The sequence below is a fragment of the Staurois parvus genome, unplaced genomic scaffold, assembly GCF_062004578.1.
Source record: "Staurois parvus isolate SC_StPar_1 unplaced genomic scaffold, SC_StPar_1.0 ptg000176l, whole genome shotgun sequence".
Lineage (NCBI taxonomy): Eukaryota > Metazoa > Chordata > Amphibia > Anura > Ranidae > Staurois > Staurois parvus.
The window spans coordinates 36,373-53,085 of NW_028317972.1; the positions used below are offsets into that span (position 1 = coordinate 36,373).

General features: G+C 41.2%; 1 long non-coding RNA gene across 1 annotated transcript in view; it reads right to left on the minus strand.

Annotated features, from left to right (window-relative positions):
• Nucleotides 1-4,091: 4,091 nt before the first annotated feature.
• LOC149462318 (uncharacterized) overlaps nt 4,092-16,713 on the minus strand; it is a 58,293-nt gene continuing 45,671 nt past the window's right edge. Inside the window, exons 3-4 of the long non-coding RNA XR_016312673.1 lie at nt 7,294-7,418; nt 4,092-4,969 (exon numbers count right to left, since the gene is read on the minus strand). This is a non-coding gene — a long non-coding RNA (uncharacterized LOC149462318). The remainder of the gene's footprint in view (nt 4,970-7,293; nt 7,419-16,713) is intronic.

Consider the following 16,713-nt stretch of genomic DNA (forward strand, 5'->3'; position numbering starts at 1 on the left):
ACTGACAGAAATGCAAGGGTGCCAATATTTCTGGCCATTACTCTACCAATCAGGCCCTTGGTGATAAGAATATAAGAATACACTATAACAAGTCAAAAATGAAGATTTTGATGTTTAGAGATGCTGATTGATTCTCTTTACAAGATCTGTCCACTTAAAAACTGGTAAAAGCATCCTCTAATCTTTTCATTGTTCTTGTGAATTCTATGGCAGATTCCCTTCTGCCTTACCCCATGCAGCTGTACAGCACAGACAGAGATCCCAGGAGTATGTAAGTTACAATTTAAATTTTTTGGCATGTAAAAAAAAAAAGTTTCTGTGCTATTGGTTGGAGTTGCTCTGTAACTGAAAGTTCTTTGATTGGAAGCAGGTGTTTCCTTGCACATGCCAGAAGACACACAAAGCAGGATTTTATGTCTTCTTCCAGCAAATGCAGAAGAGTGATTTGATTTTGTGGTTTTGCTGCTGTGCCAGACATGAAGCGAGGATTGTGAAACTTCAGAAGGGCAGCACTGCATGCGAGTACAGACACAACTGCCGTACTTCCTTCTCTAACACACCAGAGACCGCTGTGATTAAGCTCGACGCGTGTGTAAATGCTGCCTTCTGCCGCGCGTCATTTCAAGGCAGATGGTCAGAGATGAATGCGGGATTAGCAGTGACATGTAGTCAGCACAGAACGTAAACCAGTTTGTTTCTGAGTCACAGTCATGAGCTCTGACGACTGCTGAAAAGTACAGCAAGCCCCAAATAAACACATGTGCCAAATCCACATTCTGCACATGGACGCACTGCGCACACACACTACTTTTCTTAAAGTGGAACTCTAACCATAACCTTTTTTTTTTTTTTAAATTTTAGAGGGGTTATCCAAAACTGAAAACATCTCTTGGGGACCATTGTTGAGATGTCCATGTCAAATTCCCTGTTCAGCACACCAGCTGTAGCCATCGTGAGGGGCCCTACCATGCCTGCGTTCTTTTTTAATTTTATATTATCAATGTATCCGGAGGGCTGGAATACAAAAAAAAAAAAAATAATGAAAACGGAGATGCCCAAAACTCCCAGGTGGCTAGGAACTAATCTGGAAATGATAGGAGGGAGATAGCACTGAAGTATCTAAGAAGATACTTTTAAGGCTTGACCTGTATCCAGAAGTATCACATTTGTGTAGCCTAGCCCTTTAAATAGTATGTTATTATGGTGTCACTAGCAGCAGTAACACTATTACACCAAAAATGTTATGTGGTGAAAGTTGTGATGCCTATAAAAAATGACTGTGCCAGAAAACTATGACCTTAAAAGAAGTCCTTCACTATGAAAAAAAAAAAAAGGTCAGCAGCTACAAATACTTAAAAAAAGGACACTTACCTGTCTAGGGGATCCAGCGCTGTCCTCACTCGGGTCAATTCTACACTGGTCCTCGGGACCCACTGGCATGTTTAATATGGGAAGACAGCTGTGACTCCTTGCAGTTTCACAGCTGCTTTCCAACTGCACGAGTGTGCTGTGCTATGTGAATGGTCTTGCAGCCTGCTGGGACCTTTGACATGTCCCAGAAGGCTGCAGGCAGGGAATGGGGGGGTGCCTACCAAAACTAGGAACCCGATCCCCCCCTCTCCAAAAAAAAAAAAATAAATAAAAAACTTCTAAAAGAAGAAGGGGGGGGGGTACATAAAGCGGAAGTTTCCCTTTAGGGTGAAGTTCCGTTTTAACTTCTACACTAAATTGTTATGCAGGAAATTCATGGGAGAGAACATTTGTGGCAAAGTGACAGCACAGCAGTCATGTGAATGGAAACTGCAATCTTGTGTCAGGGCTCTGTCCTCGGCAGAGGTGTTAGGAGACCTGGCACCCCTGCCAGTACCTTGCATGGCTGCAGAAGTTCACATTGGCTCAAATTTGGCACCAAACGGCCTTTATAAGGAAGCCCTGTCCTACTCTCAGGTGCTGGTTGATCTCTGGCTCCCTAGTACCTTCGTTCCCTTGCTATCCTGACTTGTGATTTCCTGTTAATGACTGGGCATGCTCCTGGACCGGTCTGCTCTGTTTAACCCCGACCTGACCCCGGCTTGTCTAACGGATCTTCTCTCTTGCTCTCTGTGTATGACGTCGGCTATCCCTTTTAACTACGTCTGCTCCGATCCCCACCTGGCATCCAACCTTGGCTTGAACTGGTTATCCTGTGATCCACTGTTCTCTGGAAGACCTGCATACCTCGCACAGGCGCCCCCTGCCTGCAGACCCAATCTCAGCACATCAGCAGTGCTCCTGGGTGGACCACCAAACAAGCACTCCCACTGGCGACCTGTGCTACTCTGGGCCTGACTCCTGCTGTCCCACCTTCAGGGGAGTCTGGAACTTAGCCACAAGGGAAGCCCTCTCTCCAATGGCCTCTGTCACCAGGTACGTGATACTTTCCTCAAAGCATTGTAAAGGGCCTGCTAAATCAGACTTTAACACAGCTGCAGTGTTTGCCGATCTTGCTTGTTGGTTATACTTGGTACCTAGACTTGCCCTTAAAACAAAATTGTATCACGTTAAGGAAAGAAGCTTTTTCGTTTTGTCCTCACCACACTGTGTGGGGGACAAACTTGAGGCTGCTTTTTAGAATACAGTCCTAAAGTCACATAAAGTTACTATTAGCGAAAATGCAGTTTCTATGGAAAACAGTCCCCACACGCTGGAACAGGATAATGCTTAATAAGGAGCAGAGCATGAAGACACTATGGCACATTTATATACCATCTCTATACTTCAAGTGACTCTGTCATCCACCCTTGAAAGAGCTGTCATTTTGTACACGCTGGACATGAAGTGCAGCCCATCAGTTTTTTGGAAACTTCAAAGCTCCTTATTTCTCTGCAAAAGAGGTGCACTAGGCAGGATCTGCCCAGAGGGATCTTTGTACTGACCAGTCATGGCAACCAATAGTGAGATGGGGCCAGAAGGATTTAGCAAACTGAAAAATCATAAAAATGAAAAAAAGATATAGCGATAGAGGGTTTCCAAATACTATTTGCATATATAATAAAAAAAATAAACTGGATATACATTTTTACCACCTCCCGCCCGCCATATAGTAATATGACGGACGCAAGGTGGTTCTCTTGTTCTGGGAGGACATCATATGACGTCCTCCCATTCTAACCGCGCATGAGCGGCTCCCAGAGCGCGGCGATCGGCGGTGCTCTGTGTCCCTTGGTCACTACGGATCTCCGATCCACGGAAAGAGCCGAAGATGTTGGCTCGGTCATGTGATCAGCTGTGTCCAATCACAGCTGATCACAGGTAATTAGGGAAATGCCGGTTATCTGCATTTCTCTCCTCTCGAGCTGTCATGCCCATCACTGCAGCCTCATTAGCACACATCAGTGAAGGAGAAAAATCACTTATTTACAAAATTTTATAATAAAAACTAAGAAAAAAACTTTTTTTTTCAAAATTTTCAGTGGTTTTTAGCTTAAGAAAAAAAAAAAAACAGAGTTGATTAAATACTACCAAAATAAAGCTCTGTCACAAAAAAAATGATAAAAATTTCATATGGTTACAGTGTTGCATGACCGTGCAATTGTCATTCAAAGTGCACCAGCACTGAAAGCTGGAAATTGGCCTGGGCAGGAAGGGGGTATAAGTGCCCTGTAGGCTTGTGGTTAAAAACAAGTATTAGGCTTTAGAAAAGTACCCATTTTCAGGTTACAAATCCACATTTTCTTTTTTTGAGACAAGTCTTTTTGTGCAAGTTATTTCCATTAGGAGCCCAAAGTCTAAATATACAAAGTGTAATGTTCTAAATCTACTGTCATACAAAAAAAGTACAATCATCCCCTTGTAAAAATACAATTTTTCACTACGTTAAATCCTAAATGAGGCATCTCTCAGCCATAATCACACTTAACGTTGCATGGAAAAGATCTACAAAATAATATTTTTCTGCTTGCGGTTTCACAGTCTGTGCCCATTAAAAAAGGACACTACATAACTGCAAGCTGATTTGAACACTCAGCTTCTAACAACGTTCTTGGATAAATATCTAAGTTCCAAAAGTGTACCTGAAAAAAATACATTTTGTAGTGAATGTAACAACGGAATACTGTTCGTGATACTATTTTTTATTTGCACTAATATACAATTTTCAGGACAAGCGTTCGGGGTATGTCCCCTTCTTCAAGGTCCAAGCAGTACTACTTCACAAAGTTTTAGCAGAATGTTAAAAGAAAAACTTTCAGAGGGGAAAAAAAAAACAAAAAAACACAACACACAAACAAGTGTACACAGCAATGGTTATAAAACTAGGTCTTCCATATTGTGGTCCGCTTGTGAGAAATGGTGTCCCACAGGTGTGCAGAACTCATCTTCTTTATGTTCCTTGATGGTAGGTCTATGCAAATTCATCTTTGTTCACAACTTCTGTCCTGTTTTGCCAACATAAGATCCTTTGCTATATTTCTTGCACTGGAGATGGTATACAACATTACTGGAGGAGCAGCTGTATGATCCGGTGATATTGAAGGTCCCTTTTGAGTGTGTGACACTTTTTGATGGATTCATTTGGTTGCACAGTTTGCAGCATTTTTTTTTTTATTGCAGGGTTTGCTGTCATTATTTGTGACATCATAATCAGAAGGACGTTTCCTACTGATTAGTGTAGGTCTGAGCTTAAGGGTTGTCTAAAAGCCAGTATTGGGGGTTGCTGGAATATATATTTCAGAGTTCCATCCTCTGTTATAATGGGTTAGAAATCTGATCATTTTTCTTATTCCTTCCAGTGCTGGATTGTACAGTATGTGGTTACTAGAGCTACATGGTTGTTTTCTTTTGTTTTTCTCTTTGTATTAGAGTAGATTTTCACTTTGGGTTTTCAAAGCTGTGTTTATGCTGGTGTTGATGGTTTTGTCCTTGTAACCTCTCTTATGGAACAGACCAACAGACATGTCTCCCCTGGGACTTTTCAGCAGCCACAATTGAACTATAAAATAAATATCAATCATAAAATTTCCTTAAAATCAAGTTTTATTGAATTTCCAAATAAAAAAAAAAATGTTAAGAGCAGAAAAATTTTTAGTCTCAGTGCCATCCAAAGATGGCATTGCAACATATATGTTATCTTAGGATGATATACTGTGCATATTGCTGTCATATCAAGCAGTGGAATGTAATTGTAATATAAACGGGTTGCATACAACGTTTAATTGTGCTAATGAGACCAAAAATAATTTTTCGGCTCTTTAAGGATTTTTTTATATGGAAATTAAAACTTAATTTTAAAGAAATTTGATGATTGATATTAATGTTATACTTCAATTGTGGTTGCCAAAAGTCCCAGGGGAGACATGTTTGCTGGTCTGTTCCATAAAGAAGGTTACAAGGACAAAAACTATCAACACCAGAATGAAACACAGCTTTGAAAACCTGATGTGAAAATCTACTCCAATACAAAGAAAAAAAACAAACAACCTTGTACCTCTAGTAACCACATACTGTACAATCCAGCACTAGAAGGAATGAGAAAATAATCAAAGATTTCTAACCCATCATAACAGAGGATGGAATTCTGAAAGAAATATTCCAGCAACCCCCAGTATTGGCTTTCAGACAACCCCCCAACCTCAGACATAAACTAATCAGTAGGAAACATCCTTCTGATTATGATGTCACAAATAACAGAAGCAAACCCTGCAATAAAAAAATGCTGCAAACTGCGCAACCAAATTAATCCATCAAAAAGTGTCAGACACTCAAAAGGGACCTTCAATATCACCAGATCAAACAGCTTCACCTCCAGTAATGTTGTGTACCTTCTCCAGTGCCAAAAATGTATCAAAGGATCTTACGCTGGCAAAACTGGACAGAAGTTGCAAACAAGGATAAATTTGCACAGACATACCATCAAGGAACATAAAGAAGATGAGTTCTGTACACCTGTGGGACACCATTTCTCACAAACGGACCACACTATGGAAGACCTCAATATTTTATTTTAGTTCTTAAAAGGGAATTTCAAAACTATTCAAGAAAGGAAAACTTTTGAACTAAGAATGATATTTCTATTTGATACAAAACATAAATGACCTTCAGACATGGATGTTCTCGTGCATTATCCAAACAGTTTTACGATCCCCTCAGTGACTGTCATCCCCCAACCCCCCAGTCTTTGCTTTTGCTCTGTCTTATCCCTAGTCTAATCCTAGTTTTATAACCATTGCTGTGTACATTTGTGTGTGTGAGGTTTTTTTTTCCCCCTCACAGATTGTTTCTTTTAACATTCTGCTAAAACTTTGTGAAATACTAATGCTTGGACCTTGAAGAAGGGGACATACCCCGAAAGCTTGTCCTGAAAACTGTATGTTAGTGCAAATAAAAAAAAAAGTATCACGGACAGTACTCAAATGTTTCTGTCGCAAGTGCACTAATATGAGTAGTGAATGTAAGTAAGCGTACGCATGTAGGGGAGGATTTTGATGCACACATCCCACTTTCTGCCCTGTAACCTTGTAGAACACATTTTTCAACAAAATTTGTCAACTGTTTAACTTATCCTTTAGCCTAAAATAGCTCATATTAGAATAGCTTGCAATGCAAATATACTTTTTTTTAGTTTCAGATTTAACCCCTTGGCGCTGGCACCTCCCGGCCCTTTAAGGGTTTCAGAAACCAGGAGGCGGGGCAGGGTTTAGGGTCATGTGACTGCCATGACACTCCGGTCACATGATCGGGAAAGGTCCACAGGGCGTGCACTCTCAGCACATGTTTTTTTTAATAGAACGCAAATGTGCAGCTGCTTGGAGTCTAGGTCCAGACGCCGGGTGGCCGCACATTTACGTTCGGCCGGCACCAAGAGGTTAAAAAGACAAAAGCACAGCAAAAAGCCTTGCTTATTAAAAGGGCTGCATTTGGGTGTGTTGCAATAAAATGATACAGGCACAAATGTCATATATTAAAGCAGAACTTCACTGAAAAGGGGAAGTTCCACTTATTTGCATCCTAGTTTTGACAGGTACTTGCCCCATATTAGTTGGATCACCTCGGTGAAGTTCTGTCCCACTTCCCACTGCAGCCTTCTGGGACACATCACAGGTCCCTGAAGATTGCGGGACAATTCATAAAGTGCAACGTGGCTCGCGCTTACACACTGGCAAACCAGCTGTGAAGCTGCACAGCTTAGTTAAGATGCCACTAATGTGGATAAACAAAAATGGCCCTTAAAAATCCTTGTCTTCTTAAACATGCCAGTGAAATTCCCTTACAGTGGTATAAAACCCAAAACCAAAACTGTATTATATTGCAGCTTACCAATCATTAGATGTGATGACTGCATCAGTTTTCTTTTCCTTGGCTTTTTCCCCTCGGTTTTCACCTGGTGATCTGGCCAGTACCACACCTCTTGTATTAGTGAGACACCACTCTGGAAGACTGAGCTAGGACACAGCAGACAGCAGCATTGTCAGTCTGGGGGGTGGGAGTGTTAAATGTACTAGCAGATTTGAATACAAATAACAATTTGAAGCCAAACTACAACACTTTATAATCAGTTACAGCAAATATGTGTTTCCTTTTGGGATAAAGGTTTTAAATGAATATAAATAAAAGTGGATCAATTTAAGCACCACTGCCAGTGGTAAATGGATGGTCTCATTCATGTAAGCTGATACATTCTGCGGGAGGGTTTGAACTTTTGAAAAACAGCAGAGTTGCTGACAGAATCACCAGATGAAATAAAGAATGAAAACCAAAAGAAAAAGGAAACCAATACAGCCATTACATCTAAGAATTGGTAAGCTGCAAAATAATAAATGTTTTCTTTTGGGTTTATTGCTGCTTTAAATCCTGGAAGTACAATCTAACTTTAGTAGTATTGTCACGATCAAAGGGTACGACCACCTGGGACTGCAGCTCAAGATCTAGTAGGCAAATGTAAGCAGGTGCGCCTGGGTACCAATCCTCACAGGAGCAGTAAAGCCGCATGCAAATGGTGGTGTGTCAGAGTTGCAGGATCTAAAGAAGCTACCCGTTCTTCACCAGAGCCACTGGAGGTGTGGATGCTGCGCTGGGTGACAGCCCCAGGTTACGGCTCTCTAACACACCCCTGCAGGCACAGTGCAACCAAAGAGCAAGCTGAAAGGGCACGAGGAACACACAGGACACATGGAAGCAAAGTAACCAATTGCAGCAAGCTGGGAAGGGACTGCAAAGCAAACTAACAAGAAGAAACAATGCTGGGAAGGACACACAGCAACAGGGAAGGAAGGGATTCACGGACAGGGAGCAAGTGGCTACAACTGTACAACCAGGGGAAAACACTAGAAACAATGACAGAATCAAAAACACAAGAAAAACGTAAGAATACTCAAATGGCGGTGAACACCAGGAAACAGAGGGGTCTGGCTTCTGCATACAGACACAGACGTGTTGCTCAAACACTAACACACAGGTGCACAGGCTTAAATACAGTATACCTAGGTTCAGGACGGATAGGAAGGAACCCAAGCAACTCAGACAGGAGGTAAAACCTGGCACCAGATCAATGTGCACAGAAGCATAACAAGTATCCTGGTAGTGACCTGCTAGACATGTAAGTATTGATTCTCTATTTCAGGCTTCGACTGTTTAACTTTTTTGCACCAAGATTCACTTTGATCCATGTTCACATTAATTACTTATTGTTTGAACCAACACAACTGTCAAGTGTTTGTGTTACAGATTATCGGTGATCTGAGTACAAGGTGTGGCAAAGATGCAGCCTGCAGTATCTGTATTTAAAGAGGAGACAGAAAACGCACGTGGCTCACTTACTCACTCGGAGTTTAAATGTGACAAACAAAAATAGATCATATTATATAGATAATTGCTTTCTTTATAGTGGCAGCTCAGGCCACATGGAAAAGCACATCAATTTGTGTTAGAGTTAACATACTAACATATAAGATACTAAACAGAGAAAGTGAATGTCAGAACAAGACACAAAACGGAGCAAAAATAGCATAAACCAAGCGTGACTAACCTGAATTTAAAGAGGAGACAGAAAACACATGTTGCTCACTTGCTCATTTTGAGTTTAATGTGAGCTTGTTGGTTGTTAGTCTCCTGAAGTCACACTACAAATCATTGGCAGCCCAGTAATATTATTACTGGGAGGTTTATTTTACTTGCTACTGTACATTTGCACAGCAATGATCAAACACATAGAGCAATGTTCTAGTAATTTCTATCAGCTTTCATTCTAGGAATGATGCAGAGCAGATCACTTTTTTAGTACAAACTGTCTATGATGAATCAGTTGCCTTCATCCATTTGGTGATCTAAAAAGTAGTTTCATTTTATTTTTTTCTAGAGCTATTCGCTGACTTTTTTTGCATTTGACATATGCTAGCACAGAAGAAGTAAACAGAGTCCATGGAGAGGCACTTTAAATGTATTTAAAGATATATTTTCAGTGTGTTTGATGTGCATTTCATGTATATTTCTCCCGCCCGCTAACCCTTCAAGGCCCATATCAAAAAGCAAAATGCACAACTTAAACAAGATGAGAGTCAGAGAAAAGCAAATGCCAGAGCATGAAAGAACCTGACAAATGAAGCACCAGGGGGCTTAAAAAAATTCTGACATGAAAGGGTCCGTCAACCCAAAACCCATGTTTCAGAGTTTGGTGGATTTCTGCAGCGGAAAACTTTCTAACCATTTCTTCTATCTCTTGAAGAGATCTCTGCTCTAAATTCCTGGATCTTCACTCCTGCTAGCCACTATGAGAGGTCCCCACCATGGATTTTTAAAAAATGCCTGCTTTGGAGAAGCTGGATATTCAGGAAGGGTCAAAGCTATGCTGGATTGCTATTGCTTGATTCTCCAGGAAATTAAGAGCCTAGCAGATTCCTCCATCGACACAATCAAATCGGTTGCAATCCCTCCCACCAGGACATTGTGTTCTAACAGCGGAATCCGCTGTGGTTAGAACACACTTGTCTGTGGCTGTAGCCGCTGATTGATGGAAAATGTTCCCTTTATATAAAAGCCAATTACACAATCAACAAACATTGATCAAAATTTGGCCGGTCTAGCAAGGACTGAAAGAATTTCCATTAATGTATGGCCAGCTATAACCTACCAGATTCCACCTATAGCACTTGGGTGGACTAATCCTTTAAAGTGGACCTAAAGGCAAAACCTGACTAACTCTATACCTGCTCTTAGCCACATTCTAAGCCTAATCTATCTACCCCTGTAAAGGTGAAAAAAACCCCAAAAAAACACTATACTGACCTGCAATTGCTCTGGTCCGGTCTCCAGCAGCGCCCTCTGTGTGCTAAGGACAGCAAACAATGGCTGAGAAATGCTGGGAACTGAAGTCACCCTTAGCATTACTATGGGGCTTTGGATGTTGGCTGCCTCTCCTACACAAAGAAGCCGCCGCTGACAGCCCAGCATGGGACCGGGCCAGAATGGCTGCAGAACAGGTAAGTATAGTGATTATTTAGTTACAGGGATAGATAGATTAGACTTAGAATGTAGCTGAGAGTAGGTTTAGAGTTACTTCCACTTTAAGCTATATAACTGTGTTGTAGGAGTGGTCATTAGGCTCAATACACAAAGCTTTAACACAAGGGAATTTTACTGGACAAAATTCACTCAAGGATCGTTATCCTGGTGTGTTAGCATTGTGAATTGAGCCCACAGTGATGCTGAATAGCTGATTCATTGCCATGGAATGAGCAGACATCTTGTGAGTCAGGCAAAGGTAAACCTCCATCAGAACAAACAAATGGGCTTCAGAGAACCTATATGCAGCATTTCAACCTCAAAACTAAACATTCCAGTATACTGTACCATCTATATTTCCATTAATGCATCCCCCTGCTGCATGTATGCTGTTCCAGCCTGGGAGGCGAATGTCACCATGCATGGTGAAGGACTTGCAGAAGTCCTCCTCCTGGACAGAGGGGGTACAGATGGGAATCAGGCTGTTACAGAGAGCACTGGACATTACTTGTGAGGTCAGAACATTGCAGACTGCGACCCAGACACTGCCACTGGTGTGGATTGGACAGTACAAATTAGAAGCGATATGAATTTTGAGGCATGCAGGGGCCAAAGTTTTTTTTTTAAATGGGGTGCTCCTTTAAACAGGCAAATGCCCTCAAATCTTAGGGCAACAATGGCACTACCACCCAAGAAAATCTTCATCTTTATTGAGTCACTCATATCTTGCCAGTTTAACCTCATCACACTGGTGCTGCAGCTGGGGAAACCGATGTTAATGACACCTCTCCTGTGACTTAGGATACCCCTCAGTGTATCTGAATTTTAACTTCCATAAGAAATCAAATCAGAGCATCACTTTACATTTGCACAGCAAGGGAGATAAAGAAAAATATTTTATTGCCAATGGGTCAAGGTGACTTAATTGTGCACATTAATGGCGCTCTCCTTCATCCTCTTGTGTCACCATATGACAAGGTTAAAAGCTAATGCACTCCAGGGGTGACAACGAACTGCTCCAGTGCCACCAATGGGAAATGGTTCAGGTTAACCCCTTGTGACTCCGGACATTTTGGATCGATTTTTGTATCACATGACAAGTGATGGGTTCATATGCCTCAATTTAAAATGAATCTGTTATGAAAGAAAAAGGGTGCTTCTGCTGTCTTTTTCTTTCTCAAAATGCTAGTCATCTGGCTTTCACGCACACAGAATGGCTTATGGGGGGGGGCGGAATGAAAACAAGAATGGAGCTAATGAAATCACAGTCTGACACACACTCTTGTATTAGGATAGTTACTCACCAAATCACAACAGATGATCAGAATGTCAGTCACTCACTAATAAGTGACAACAGATGATCAGAATGTCAGTCACTCACTAATAAGTGACAACAGATGATCAGAATGTCAGTCACTCACTAATAAGTGACAACAGATGATCAGAATGTCAGTCACTCACTAATAAGTGACAACAGGTGATCAGAATGACAGTCACTCACTAATAAGTGACAACAGGTGATCAGAAGGACAGTCACTCACTAATAAGTGACAACAGATGATCAGAATGTCAGTCACTCACTAATAAGTGACAACAGATGATCAGAATGACAGTCACTCACTAATAAGTGACAACAGATGATCAGAATGTCAGTCACTCACTAATAAGTGACAACAGGTGATCAGAATGTCAGTCACTCACTAATAAGTGACAACAGGTGATCAGAATGTCAGTCACTCACTAATAGGTGACAACAGATGATCAGAATGTCAGTCACTCACTAATAAGTGACAACAGATGATCAGAATGACAGTCACTCACTAATAAGTGACAACAGATGATCAGAATGTCAGTCACTCACTAATAAGTGACAACAGATGATCAGAATGACGGACAGGCCCCTGCCAAGTCAGCTTTGTTTTGGAAGTTTAGCAGAAATTTCAGAAGGAGAGGGGCTGGGACCATGGATCACTGGCAACATTTCTTCAGGTTTAAAGAGTAACTACACTTTTGTTGAGAAAAAAACCCCCAAAAAACCAAAACATTCCCTTCTGGGTGATGTAGGTACATTGCAAGGATTTTAAACTTTGACACAGATTCCTACCTTTTGTTATTCTGATTAAATAGCTGTCTATTGGTGTCTTTGTGCAAAATGAATGTGAATGGGAGTGACTTTATTATTATCAATCAGCTGCTGCATTTGCAGGGTTCTAATGAGGAAAGTTGCAGGGTCTGAATCCCTTTAGATGTGATTTGCCTATGGGAGCACCTCACCAGCGATGGCATTTTTTACTGCAGGGGATGCCCAAAATCTGACTTGTATCTTGCAAAACTTCTGGGAACATCAGTAAGCCAATCATCCAGGCAGGAAATTACATTTCTGGGGGGTGGTCTGTATACCATCTGTGTACAGAACGCCTGCAGGTTGCCATATTGCATTGCATTTTCCAGAATATTACAGCACTGTAGATTCAAAAGGCAAGGTAATGTTTAATAACACACAATTTCAACATAAATCATATTGTAGCTGAATATGCGATTTTATTTTTTTCCCCCCACACGAAAGTAGAGTTAACCATTAGATCTAGGAATGGCTAGAATTTAATAACGAGATACAAACAGTTACACATAAAGATACTAGAGAACTTGAAAGTCATTGGTAAACTGCAATGAGATGTAACCCATATAGAAATGTGCATTTAGGTCAGTGTTTTTCAACCTTTTTTGTGCAAAGGCACACTTTTTTCATGAAAAAAATCACGAGGCACACCACCATTAGAAAATGTTAAAAAAATTTACCTCTGTGCCTATATTGACTATATATAAAGTAATTCTCTTGAATAGGAATCAAACACAAAGAAATTATTTTATAATTACTTTATTATGAAATAATAAAGTATTTTATAATTGGACCCGGGGGCCGGACCAAGAGTAGATGAATGATGTGTATGTGTCATCCATAGTAAGTATAGTAATATTCCCCCATAGTAAGCATAGTAATTAATCCCCCATATAGTAATTCATCCACCATAGTAATTCATCCCCCATAGTAATTCATCCCCCATAGTAATTCATCCCCCATATAGTAATTCAGCCCCCATATAGTAATTCATCCCCCATATAGTAATTCATCCCCCATATAGTAATTCATCCCCCATAGTAATTCATCCCCCATAGTAATTCATCCCCCATATAGTAATTCATCCCCCATAGTAATTCATCCCCCATAGTAATTCATCTCCCCCATATAGTAATTCATCCCCCATAGTAATTAATCCCCCCATATAGTAATTCATCCCCCATATAGTAATTCATCCCCCATAGTAATACATCCCCCATATAGTAATTCATCCCCCATATAGTAATTCATCCCCCATAGTAATTCACCCCCCATATAGTAATTCATCCCCCATATAGTAATTCATCCCCCCTATAGCAATTCATCCCCCATAGTAATTCATCCCCCCTATAGCAATTCATCCCCCATAGTAATTCACCCCCCATATAGTAATTCATCCCCCATAGTAATTCACCCCCCATATAGTAATTCACCCCCCATATAGTAATTCATCCCCCATATAGTAATTCATCCCCCATAGTAATACATCCCCCATAGTAATTCATCCCCCATAGTAATGCATCCCCCATATAGTAATTCATCCCCCCTATAGTAATTCATTCCCCATATTAATTCATCCCCCATATTAAGTCCCCAAGCCCCCCCTGTGTCAATTCACTTACCTTTGCGCCGCGCGTTCCTCTCGCCGTTCCGGTGTAGGTCTCCTATGAGGATCTGTCCCCCTCGACGTATCTGCGCATGTGCCAGTTTCAGGCATTAGCAGCCGATCGGCAATCTCCGGCACATGCGCAGATACGTCGAGGGGGACAGATCATCCTGACAGTATCACGCTCCGTGGGCCGGATTAAAAGGTCCGCCGGGCCGTATACGGCCCGCGGGCCGTAGTTTGCCCGTCTATTTGTGAGCCGAGGCAATTTTTCCCACGGCACACCAGACAATATCTCATGGCACACTAGTGTGCCGCGGCACAGTGGTTGAAAAACGCTGATTTAGGTGTTCCCATTCCAGCACCACAGACCAGACGTTTTGCCCTTACAGAACCGTGTGTCTGTCTTACTATACTAACTGCCATTTTAGACTGGAGGAGGCTTGAATGTGACACCTAGAGAAGTATTCTTCCATGAGTTGACTGAAAATGATCTTCCCCCCACTTCTTCACCTTTTGATAAAGCCAAAGTTCTAAAAGTAAACCCTGTTCAGATCAATCAGCCTGGAATATTTTGGAGTTGTTTTTTAGCTGCGCTATGGTTATGTTAACCAACAATTTGGCAATGCGGCAGCAGCAACAACAAATGTCGAACAATCCTTATTTAAGAAAAGAAGATAATGATCCCCAGAACACCGCCATTGCGTCCTCTGTACACGGAGGAGAAGAATGTAGGATAGCAGAGTCATTTTGCTACTTTCTGAGAAGCTTGTGTATTCGCTTTCACGCTGTCCTCCCCCACATCTCATGAAACCAAAGTGCTGACCTGGATTTGCCAGTTTTGGCTGAGGCTTCTGTCAGCTCGCTTTCTCTGTTTAACTCACTGCAGTCCTCTGGCCAGAGCCTACATTCCATAGACAAAACTAGCTGGAGGACTTAAAGGATAACTCCGTCTTTTCGGAAAGTTAGGAGCTGTAAGTCACATCAGTACCATTACTTTTTAAACAGAAATTGCCATGTTAAGAAAAAAAAAACCTCAAGAAATCAATATTTAAATTTTTAAAGTCTCCTTGATAACTCAGGAATGACAACTGTGTCAGTTGGGAAACTGAAGTGCTGGCTACAGACTTGGCAGTAAACCCTTACATATATCCAGTGACCCTTACATATATCCAGTGAAGTGACTACACAGATGAAACAAATCCTGCTACATAAGTTGTATCTGTTTATCTGCAGCCCTCTTCTCTACATTCAATCAAAAAATTTATAAAGCTTGTCTGAGATTTCAGAAAACGGGGCAGGGAGCTGAAATTACATACTGCAGAGCTCAGTGAGGAGAGTTCTGAGAGCTGATTGGAGGGAAAAAAAAAAAAAAAAAAAAAAAGACACCCCCTTCACACAGCTTACAAGAACAGAGCTGAGGCGGTCAGTCATAAGCTGTGTGCTGGAGGTCCCTCCCCTGTCACCTTTTTTCTCTTGGTGTCAGGAAAACTTGTCAGAAGTGATTCATGCTGATAACAGAGCAACAAGGCAGCAGACAGAAAGGACACTTCGTGCTCTTGATTGAAACAAGCACACACTATAGGAGGGACATTTCATGTGTGATGTTTACAACCACTTTAACAATCTTGACGCTTTCTGACTGCACCAGCTATACACTTTTTTTTACTGGCTTTAAGTGACTAGATTATGATAACTACAGTGGAAACAGATTGAAAGCACTGTGGCCCCAGTCGAAAGGCATTATCGACAGACTTCCACACCAATTTCAATCATTTGTTCATTCAAAACTGGTTAAGACCATGGTTAAAGCGCCAATAGCAAGTTAAAAAATATCCAATATAACTTCTAGATTACATTACTGTTGTGTCCACAGTCAGTCACTGAAATGCAGAGGCATCCAGACATCCAGAGGGAGATTAACTAAAAAAGCTGGTACAGATGTAACTCTCAGAATCTGGCACAGCTGTGCATGGTAGCCAATCAGATTCTAACTTCAGCTTGTTCAATTAAGCTTTGACAATAAAACCTGGAAGGGGATTGGTTTCTATGCAGAGCTGCACCAGATTTTGCACTTTCCAGTTTTAGCAAACAACTGCCCCAGTGTAGCTTCTCTCATTCTGCTTCATTTTCACCCCCCCCCCCCCAAACACACTCTCTAATGGGGTATGTGCTTTTTCTCCTTCAGGTACTAGGTAATGCTGTTTGTATAGCAAGTCTAGCATCAGTGGAAGGAGTCCTTGCAGGAGAGATGCTGAGGGTGCCCTAGTTTACACAGCTCCTCAGGGTTTGCCTATTGACCTGACTTGCAAATTCAGGACAGGGCAGATCCCAGCAAGTACAAAATATTAATACAGATATAGATATATACACAGATATATATATATATATATATATATATATATATATATAGTACACACACATATACACAGGATGGTCAAGCAATTTCTTCTTTAAAGTATATCTAAACCCAACAAAAATATATATTACATATGACCAATCCTTAGCTGTTGTG